Below are 12,054 nucleotides of genomic sequence, written 5' to 3'. Positions count from 1 at the left end.
TGAGGTTTGCAGTGAGCGGTTAAATCATATCATTTCCGCCCAATCGTTGCCGTTGAGAGTTAATTCGCCATCATGTGTGTGAAAAGACATCTTGTTTTGCATCTCCTACATTGTGTGAATGTTACAACAATGATGACGAAGTCGCTATATATTCCAACGAATTTTCGAATCAGTATGAGAAACTGGCTTCGACAGAACATACTTCACAGCACAGCAAGATAACGATGACTAAGGTACATGTGAATCCTAAATCCGTGTACAGAGTTCCCCGAGTGACGTCACCCCCGTCTTATGTCTGTGATGGATTGCATGTCTTTGTCCACTTCACAAGGATTAAATGACATAATCCGTCACCAGACACTCCCACGTAAGTGATGAGTGGCGATGGACAGGCCTTGTACAAAGTGTCTGCTACTTCCTGAATGGGCCTAGCCCAGTGGTAAAAGCGCCCGCTCGTAGCGCCGAAGACCCAGTTTCGAACCTATTAATGGGTACAGTGTGTGCATTCTATTCCACGTGTACCGTTAACCACGGCGTAAAACCACTCTTGCTCTTTGGTTTCACCAAAATATATAGCTGATAGACTTTCCTCCCACACCAAGTTGTTCCACAGTAAAACAAGTAAAATACTTAACTATCTCGCATTTGTTTAAAAACCATAAGTTTATCAATACTCCGCTCTACGAAGTACACATGCACGTTGTAGCCTAGTAGTTAAAGGGTCCGCTCGTCACACCATAGACACACTCATGGGTTCGATTCCTCCCATAGGTACAATGTGTGGAGCCTTTTTCTGGTGATACCAGATGATATGGCTTGATATTTGCTAAAAACGGCTTTAAACTATACACACTCACACATGTATATGTACACATCTTGATATAATCTGCGGAACAGAGGTCTTAATTCGTACCAAAACCAAGCGGATCCTGGCACTTAAGGGACGTAACAGACACGTGATCAACCCAGCCACTCCTTTTCGTTGTAGGAAGAACTCTTCTCGAATAATGTTGAAAGCTCATTCGTCCTAAATGATTTGAAAGATGTGGTTTAAACCATTTCATACCCGGAAAGTTAGCGTCCTATATCCATGACGTCAGCAGCATGTCATTTTGCTAAATCATTTCCTTACTCATATACACAGGGTATTCTTATTGGTTGATTTTATCAATTGATCTGTCTGATATGGTTGACGTGGGAATTTACTCTGTTGGTTTATTATTTAAGTTTTGGCCATTATTTAAGCAGTATCACGGTATTTAAGTAGTATCACGGTATTTAAGAAGTATCACGATATTTAAGTAGTATCACGGTATTTAAGTAGTATTTAAGTAGTATCACGGTACTTAAGTAGTATCACGGTACTTAAGTAGTATCACGGTATTTAAGTAGTATCACGGTACTTACGTAGTATCACGGTACTTAAGTAGTATTTAAGTAGTATCACGATATTTAAGTAGTATCACGGTATTTAAGTAGTATCATGGTATTTAAGTAGTATTTAAGTAGTATCACGGTACTTAAGTAGTATCACGGTATTTAAGTAGTATCACGGTATTTCTAGCTTGGGTAGGGATGACTTTAGGGGTCCTAATAGCTCAGATGCTTAACGGGGAGTGCGAAGAACTGCATTGTTACATTATAGGGAACTGTTGTACTGTACCACAGTTGTGACCTCCAAGTTGTTGTGCTGTCACGTTTTGAAACAGAACTACCCAAACAAGCGTTACACCTGTATATGTTTACTGGTAAATATTAACAATATTCGCAATCAACTCTCTTAATCAGTTAATGGTGAAATTTAATCTTCAGAAAAACTAGTGTCTTTTGTGTATACGCACAGCATAGGTTACAGTTTTCAGTTTATGACACTATTAGTAATTAAAAGAAATTGAAAGAATTGCAAAGTGAAGTGACCTTTAGCTTTAAAAACCTTTTTTTGAGAAAAAACATGTGTAACCGAGAAGTAAACAAGGAAGGCCTTAGTGTCGTATTTTACTGTCTGTCACATCTCTGAAACATCTCAGATTATCTTAATACGTGGAGGCCTCCGTGGATTGTTTACCCATCACAAACCCACCTGTATGGTGGGGACAAGCCATTCATCATACGCGAGCATCATAATCGCATACATGATCCATATTAACAAAACCTTGTCGCAAATGAACATGTATTGTGTTCTAAAAACACGTAATTCAACATCGTGGATGGAAGTCCCCGCGCCTCTTTCAAATATTCCACACAGTGAAATGAGATAACATGAATTGCTCTTAATTTCACCAACACGCGTATCGATGCTTAAAATAAAATCTAATGAAATCTGGGCAGCAAAACGACAAAGCATAATTCTTTCAAATTATCCTTTTCACAACAAAGCTAGTGAGTTCCTTGATGTGAGATGGCGAAATGCATGACCCCTGTTCTCGGAAAGTGCAAAGCCATCCTCGCCCGTTTGACATCAATATTTAGCAGATTTGAGATGAAAACTTTCCATTTTATTGCCTTAAAGCTGAGCACCACGCAACAATGATCACAGTCGTCGGGGTAGGTACGGGAGATTTCGTGATAACGGGCCTCAGTCGAACGAAGCTACCTGGCGTCTAATAGTGAAAATGACACGGGAACCCTCTGACCTCGTTAATTCACGTCGAGCACGAGACGCGTATTTCCGCGAAAATGACGTCACCAGGACATTCACTCAAAACTCTATACCCGACCAATCAGAAAAAAAGGTTTAGTGCGATGTCATGTTCGGGTAAGTCCGGACGCCTAAGTTGGTCCTAACTTGGGTTTCCGGATTTCACTTAATTCATGAGAGGTCCTTTTCGTGAATAAAGTTCACATCCTCTTACTCATGGTGTGTCTCTGAAACAGGACGTATAACAGCACAGAGTCGAAATCAATCCGCATTTTCAACCCTTAACGATAATGAGTCATTAGCGATAATTAACTAAATTTGATGATATGTTATTGTTTCTTAACGTCGCATTTGAAATCGTGAGTTCAATGCTATGAATCAGAGAAACAGTTTGATGAAAGTAGTACGTTGGGAAAGTAGTTACGTTGTTGGACGACATTTTTGCACATGTGTGTTGACGAGAAGGGTGCGAAAGGGGACAATAACTTGCCAGTAAGAAGTACCCTGTGTGGCAGATTGAGTTTAGTGCAGCAGTGTCAAAACTCATAGCCGCGTCAAGGTTTCGCTATTCTTGTCGTTTACGACCAATTCTTTGAATAGCGACCACGCGACTTGTGAAAATCCCCGGATGTATAATCAACGCAAGATCTCGCGATATCTGAACGAGATCTCACTATGACTTAAACTCAAAGCATGATTTATGAAGCATATCACTGCATATTGAAAGCTCCATCTCAAAGTGGCACCACACACACACCATTAAATTGACCGGGATGCTCCGGGCAGGTTAGGGACAACATGTCACTTCAAAGGATGCATAATGTATTGCACATTTGGCTACAGCTGCTGCCGTTCAGTGATAGAGGTCCAATCTATTGAACAAGTCAGACACTTCCATGAAAATGTAGGAATTGTATTAGGTATAGTGCTGTAGACGGCTGAGAAAACCTCCAGGGGTATCTAAAAGTGACATGCATGATATATAAAGGCATGATTTACTTGGTGATTCAATCAGTGATTGACTGCCCGCATTAACCAAGAAACCGTTATAAGTAGAATCGCGATTTAACCGCTGTGTCTAGTGTTAAAGAATAGATAAGCCCTTGGTTAAGGAGTTAGCTCGTAACGCCGAAGCTTTGAGTTCCATTCTGGACAAGAATGCATTTTAGAGGCTATTTTTAATCCTTCTTTTGATTTTGAAGGACTGTTTCCGGTAAAACAGTAGCAGTCTGAAGCATTGCTACCTATCGTCACAATGTGCTGTTCGGCACCAGTAACACAAACTGCAGTCTTACGAATTAGTACCCATCGTAACATTTTGCTTGCGACACAGCAAACAAAATTGTGATCTTATGTATTAATACCTATCGTAACAATTTACTGTAGTCTAAAGAATTAGTACATATCGTAACATTTTGCTGTCCGACAAAAGTAACACGATTGTGATCTTAAGCATTAGTACCTGTCGTAACATGTTGAAATGTTTTACGTCAGCACCTGTTAAATAAAACACGTACTTTTTTCCTTCTTTTCACAAAACATGCAAAAATTCTTAGTCTCGTTTATCTGCCAGTTCAGTTTCCACGGGGCAAAAATGGCGATGACAACTGTATATGGATGACAGAAAATAAGTGATGACAACAGGTGTTAGCATCCGTTTTCATTCCGAGAAAGAGGAATAGTTTTAGGTTCATAATATATAATATCTAATTCCCCTAACCGTTTTAATATTTTCTGCGAGCGAAAGAGAGATTATTAAATGTCAAAGGACAGAGTACAGAGCAACCCAGACTTAAGCTTCGTGTTTAAATAGAACAGTACGCTTATTAGCAAGACGCCTGAAGGGATCTAACGGGAACTATATGTCAGCAAATGAGCTAAACCCATTTAAGTTAATACCAGACATACAACATGGGTATTAGAATTATTTATTGCATTATTATTCCCGTTGGCTGTTTGCTTTATGGTAAAATGTACTTTTATGTTTATTGCTAAATCAGTGCCAGTTCACTTTAGATTATCATCTTCATTAGTAAACCCTCAGTTAATGTTTTACATTTTTTTAAAAATAGAAGATAAGAGATAGGATACTGATTGCTGTCTAACCAGAGGCGGATCCTGGATGTTGCAACGCTGGGTAATACCAAATTTACGAAGGTGAAATTAATTTGTAATTTGTTCGTTAAGCAACTAAACAAACAAAAGCAAACTTGACCTGACCGACTGCTTCTTTTTCGACGCCTTCTCGTGGCAACAGCATACAACTGAATAAATACAGAGACAATCTAAGACATACCGCTGGGGCACATTCATTCGTTCACAAACCTCGGCTAATAGAATTTACACTTTGTTCATATGAGCTGTAAGATCATAAAGAGACTACCGTGTATTTGGTCCCAAAGAATCAATTGAAATATCACCCTTTTCACTTGCAGTCCAAATAGTTGATATTTAATCTTATTCTCAATGTATTTTTGCCTACCTCATTGGACCATATGCGCCAAAGCCATTATAACAGCTGTGTGGAGCTCAGATGAATCGAACAACAGTTGACACTGCTTGTACCTGTGGGGTTTGTATGGTGGGGCTGGGGAGGGGAGGGGGGTGGGGGAATGGTTTGGTCGCTTTAATGTTTGGGTTTTACGTCGCACTCAGCAATATTCAGGATATATGGCGGAGGTCTGTAAATAATCGAGTTTGGACCAGACAATCCAGTGATCAACAGCATGAGCATCGATCTGCGCAACTGGGATATGATGGGACGTGAGCCTGACCACCGATCCCGTTATCCACCACTTACGATAAACATGGATTGCTGAAGATCATGTACACCAGATCTTCATGGGTTGCTTTTACTTTTGAATGGTTTTGAGTGATTCCGGAACTGAGTGAGTTGAGTGAGTTTAGTTTTACGCCGCACCCAGCAATATATCAGCTATATGGCGGGGTCTGTAAATAATCGAGCCTGGACCAGACAATACAGTGATCAACGGCATGAGCATCGATCTGCGCAATTGGGAACCAATGACATGTGTCAGCCAAGTTGGTGAGCCTGACCACACGATCCCGTTAGTCGCCTCTTACGACAAGCTGAGTCGCTTTTTATAGCAAGCATGGATTGCTGAAGGCCTATTCTACCCCGTACCTTCACTCGCCAATTCGGACCTGAAATCCTTACAATCAGTTAGACCATTTCAATGATGCAGCTACATATGCATGAACAATGAGCCAACCTACGTATATACTGACCAGCAACAAAGACGCAACTCAGAAAAATCATACTTTTTCTGCATGTGTTTGGATTTGATCAAGGATGTAAATTGTTTGGATATCTCGAATAGCGTTTCTTTTGCTGGTCAGTATTTTTCGGTTATCTGTACAGAAACTGAGCCCACCCAAACCTACATCGTGGTCATGGGTGACAAGGGGTCAAACGCCTGGATGGTCACTCCCGGTTATTGGTATTCAGACTGATATGTGGAGATTGTGAGGCGAGGCTAATTGAATCCACACAACGGAATGTTCTTATCAAAATTTTGACGACTGTGACACTCCCGCTGATGACCATGACGTGGGTGGGGATGTACAGCCCCACATTACCGCTAGGTGGTGACCGTGCAGGTTGAAGTCACCACGGGTGGGTGCTTCAGGAATGTCCCTACCGTCGTGCTTGACGAGAATGCAAGGCACGGGGGGCAGGTGACTTGGCTCGACACTGTCGTGCCATCGCTGACATCTCCGAAGTAATCTTGGTGATCTGTTTGGATGGCTGATTCAATTACCTCCCTGACCACGATCTCGACTAATCGAGCTTTTCCCTGCCATCTACAGCACGATCAAAGTAGGTTGGGACTCGTGGTTATCGTTAATAAGTGATCAGAAGTTGATGACATTGTCAGCCATCTTGCAGCTTTATCAGCGCAGTGTATAAAGGGTCTAATCAGATGTTGACAAACCTGCACCAGCAGCGCGAACATCAATCAACGACATGAGAAATGATGAAGGCCGAGGAAGCCATTACAGGCTGGAGAGAAGATGCAGAGGATCAGCCCCCCACTTTGAATATTCACAGGATTATTTTCCTAAAATGACGAGATGGATTTAAAGCCATAGTTAGGGATATTAACGCTACACCATATTGGTATGTAAGTGATCTTGACTGGACGCTGTATAATCGGGTTAACCAGTTGACGTTTCAGGCGCCGTTTTCCATGTAAGAGTTACGTCCCTTAGTCGTGTCAAGTTCGGGTGATCGTAAGTTTGGATCCCATATTTTCCTGATGATGATCTTTGGTTTGCCAGCGTCATGCCAGGTACGGTTGAGGTGGGAAACGTCTGAGTCTTCCCTTGATATATAACTGACCTAATGTGGCATAATTGAAGAATTGCGGCGTTAAAACAGCTCTACCATCCAGCAAAGACGTTTTAGAAAGGACACCGTTATTGTACACGATTTCTGTTGTTGTGAATCTTCAATATTCCTATTAAAAATGGGAGCGGGGTGGTAGGCTCGTGGATAAAGGGTTCTCTCGTCACGCCGTAGACCCATTTCTGGTGTCCCCCGATATGAAATGGCTGAAATATAGCTATTCTTCACTCAATCACTCAATCACTCACTCACCCACTCACTCGATCACTGAAGCATCCCTAAGAACTGACGTGTATATTAAGGAAGCATCAAAACGGATTGTTTCATGCCCGAGTGTGAACCATCACCACAACCATAAGTACCCCCGTACTCTGTTTAATGGATTCATCCCACATAGCCCTGTGCTCTACGTGGATAACAACTTCACGTAAACACAGACAAAAACAACTGGTCTGCAAATATAATGCTGTCATGCCTTCTAAATCAAACATGCGACACGGACTGTATTGCATGCATTCAAAACCACAAAACCACGTGTGACTGGATAGGCATAAGTACAGGACTGACAAGGACCCCATCGCCATATCTTTCCAATAAAACAACAAAGAGGATCCAGAAAGTCATGTCTTCCCAACCATGCAACCAAGAAGAACTGGAGCTTCATGTCTTCCCTGCCATGCAATCAAATGGATCCCGAACATCATGTCTCCCAAACTACAGAGCCAAGAGGATCCCAAACGTCATGTATCCCAACTACAGAACCAAGAGGATCCCAAACGTCATGTCTCCCAACTACAGATCCAAGGAGAACTATGTGGACATGTCTTCCCGACACACAAGCCGATAGCTCTGGAATCTCATGCGTAAACCACGGGTTACCTCGTTCCGTCGCCTTATTATTAAAGAAAACGGTTAATCGTTCATTATAGAGTCAGATGGTGTGCATAGATGATCATATATGTTACACAAAGGAAAAGTAAATAAATAAACATCACCCAACATAGAGTTCCTGCAATGGAGGAGAGGTAGGTCGCCCTAGCACCAAGCTAACGTACAAGTGACGTTTACACGTTTTCTAGTAAGAATTGGGATGGGTTGCCTAGTTTGGTTGCATGCCAACGAAGAAACGAAGAAATGCACATCAAGACTATGAACGTGATTTGTGTTTTAAATTAAAACCCACCCAAGTACCCATTTGACACATCTCTACATTCACATTTCAATGATCGGCCAATGATGACTAAAACTTGAAATCGCCACCGGTTCATTTAAAATCTCACGTGTGACGTCTGTCGTGTCAGTCATTTTGATGTCTTTGGCACTGATGCATTACATCGCCACTAAAGTAAAGTAGTTCGCAAAACACATTTTTTCATCTGGTGATTGTATTATTTAAATCTGTTTGTTGTCACCCAACAGGAAAATATGTTCCTGTGGAGCAAGTTGTGCACTCATACGCTCATATAACATTTTGCGATCTATTTTATTCCGTACTACAATTGTCTTTTTTATGGGTGTCAGTGTAAACTCGAAGTCACATGTACTGACATGCTCAAATGGGGTTGTGTAATGCATCTCACACAGTAATACTATTTATTATATAGTGGGATCAAAGTAATAAGAATTGACCTATGGAGGTTCTTACTCCATTGAACTCATATACAAAGTGAAAGACATTGCAAGTGTGTGCTTTCACTAATGCCTAGGGGTGTGTTTCACAAAGCGACCATTGCGTTACAACTATCGTTTCTCCTGTTCTTTAACATAGAGTTAATATAGTCGTAGCACTGAAATCGCTCTGGGGCCCCTTTCAAGAAGCAGACTGTTGTGAGTGTGCACTATAGTATTGGTGTTAAGATATTCGTAACTCTAAGACGATCGTAAGTGTGGGCTGTAGTATTGGTGTTAAGACAGTCGTAACTCTAAGACGATCGAAAGTGTGGTTGTAGTGTTGGTGTTAAGATAGTCGTAACTCTAAGACGATCGTAAGTGTGGTTGTAGTGTTGGTGTTAAGAGTTGAAGTTCTACGATGGTCGTACGTGTTGGTTGTAGTGTTGGTGTTAAGATAGTTGTAGTTCTACGACGGTCGTAAGTGTGGGTTGTAGTGTTGATGTTAAGAGTTGTAGTTCTACGACGGTCGTAAGTGTGGGTTGTAGTATTGGTGTTAAGATAGTCGTAACTCTAAGACGATCGTAAGTGTGGTTGTAGTGTTGGTGTAAAGATAGTCGTAACTCTAAGACGATCGTAAGTGTGGGATGTAGTATTGGTGTTAAGATAGTCGTAACTCTAAGACGGTCGTAAGTGTGGTTGTAGTGCTGGTGTTAAGATAGTCGTAACTCTAAGACGATCGTAAGTGTAGTTGTAGTGTTGGTGTTAAGATAGTCGTAACTCTAAGACTATTGTAAGTGTGGTTGTAGTGCTGGTGTTCACATAATCATCCGTTCATTCTGCATATTTATACAAATGTTTAAACATAAGTTGGAAGGTACTACAGGTGTTTGGGTTTTTGTCTAACACGATCATGTTTTCTTATTTACGTCAAATCAGGCGTCGAAAAAGAGCTAAATGTGTCAAAACATATCATTTATGATTTTTAGAGTTTCATATCATCTTGTCACAGAGACAAGCCATTCCTTGTGGGCAACATTCAGTACCTACACATGGTGAAACTGACTACTGATGGCAGTGCTGCCTAATATAGAAGCATCGATCTGTTACATGCTCAAGATCTCAACAACTACGGATTAGTTTCTGCCGTTACTGCAGGGTTACAAGTAATATGTCACTGTGAATGGTGTTACTATGACAGTACTTATATTGTGCATCGAATGGCCGCTTAACAACTATCGCACACACCAGTTACAAGCTGTGCTACTATTGTATTCGACGCTCCAGTCAAGAGATAATGTTTTTAAAAAGACAATATATTGTACATTCTGTTGAACATGTCAAATTAAGAGCACTGTTTACTGAAGGAACGAGTGGTTGAGTGAGTGAGTTGATGGTGAGTATGATTTTTCGTCGTTTTTGATAATATAAACCAGCAGTGGGGATTCCAGGTATTAGCGAATTTGGTCTATCCATGTAGGAAATCGAACCGGGGCTTGGGCGTGAGGAGCGGACGTTTTACCCACTGGGCTACCTAAATGCCCCTTTCGGATGGAAATCACGCGCCTATTATATATTTTTGGTAAATAAGGGATGTAATTCTCAATCGTACGTTCACGTACACGTGCTTGGTGAATGCTTTCAGTCGCGTTACCTTCTAGAACTACCACTTCATCATTCCAAGAAGTTCGCGGAGACGATCTACCATGTCAAGACTCTAAAATGGCCAGAAAAGTTTAATAGGGCCATCTCTTCACGCTTCTCAGGTCCCTATGTTTTGATCTCAGTAAAGCGGTTGTGATGTCATTCTCTGAACCAAGATTGTTAACACGTGGCAGTTTTTATGACGAAGTTACATGTAGTTGATTACGACGTTCTGACACCACCAGCTGAACAGTCAGACACCGGACGTTACCAAACTCAAAGTTGTGAATACTCACACACATGGTGAGTTTTTCCCCCTTGCGTACATACCGTTGTTCCGCTTTTCGTGAAGAGTATTCGCTGTATTAACCATTCACCTATGTTTTTAATCAGAGTAGCGGCTATATCATAAGCACTTGTTTATGAGTAAGGGAGTTAGTTTTACGCCGCAGTCAGCAATATTCCAGTTGATCCAGACAATCCAGTGATCAACATTATGAACATCGATGTTTATGGATCACCATCAAATAGTACTAGTGATGCTACCAGGTTTTCGTAACATAGGTGGACTAGGTGACAAAGTCGTGTGACCTTGCCTAAACGCACATCTTGCCACGAAGTTTGAAATCCCCTCATTTCTTTCTTTCTTTCTTTCTTTCTTTCTTTCTATTTATTTATTTATTTATTTATTTATTTATTTATTTATTTATTTATTTATTTATTTATTTATTTATTTATTTATTTATTTATTTATTTATTTATTTATTTATTTGTATGAGGTTTACCTTAACTTATCATCGCCGACACAACTAAATCCGAGGCATCTCAGATTCTGCAGTAAATATTGATCTGCCGTCGCATTCATCCATTATCTGCGTGGTCGAACCGGCTTGGTGCTAACAAGTTTTTAGGCCCTTTTTGGCTTCATTGAGGAAGAAGGGTTTGGATGACTCAACGAATCCGTGTTTTGGGGATGAAATTTTCTGCGTGTTTGTCTGATAATTTTTGCTTTGATGTACCGAAGGGTCATAATTCACTTGTTCACATGGGTTTAACTTGCATATTCTATTTTTGGTTTTCATAATAAAACTTAATCGTTTATTTCCCAAATTGTTTTTATTGGGTATAAAAAGAGTTGACCGCAAGTCTATTTCCATGCAGCGTTGCTCGCCTGCTATAGCATGGGAGCGCGAGTGGCACTGCAGGGACGGAATCAGGGCTTCAGACCGACAGTAGTGTGAGACGTGTGACATAAGAGACAAAGAAATCACTATTTCTTTGGCTTTTGTACACCCTGAAAAAAAACGTAAACGGTTCCGGTGGATTTTTTTATAGACACAACAGGAATACTTTTAACATGAGTTAAAGAATTTCCCCGTAAGGTTATCTCATGTCCGCGTCGAAAATCTATGAAACTTTAGTCATCGATAGCAATAATTTGTTGGTGATCATAAAAGACCCAATTGGAACAAGGTTTGGTTGCTTTTGTATTTATAGGACACAATTATTATTTTCACATAAACAAGAGTTTTGTTTCGACTTGTTTCGCGTAGCATGTATGTAATACATGAATGTTACGTTTTGTTAAACCACACCTGTCCCAGTAAACTAATGCACTGAAGAAAGTATTGACTTTCACATGAAATGAACAAGAATGTTCGTTTGACGACGATATATTTCATATGGGTATTCGTGGGTGTGTCTCGGCAGATGCAGTGACTTTCATCTCTTCAACATTGTGGATGAACTGTCTAGCATGGAATCTCCGCTTAGTTCTAGTTTTCAGTTTATTCTC

The sequence above is a fragment of the Haliotis asinina genome, chromosome 7 (genome assembly GCF_037392515.1).
Source record: "Haliotis asinina isolate JCU_RB_2024 chromosome 7, JCU_Hal_asi_v2, whole genome shotgun sequence".
NCBI classification, from domain to species: Eukaryota; Metazoa; Mollusca; class Gastropoda; order Lepetellida; family Haliotidae; genus Haliotis; species Haliotis asinina.
Note: the sequence above shows the minus strand (reverse complement) of the source record.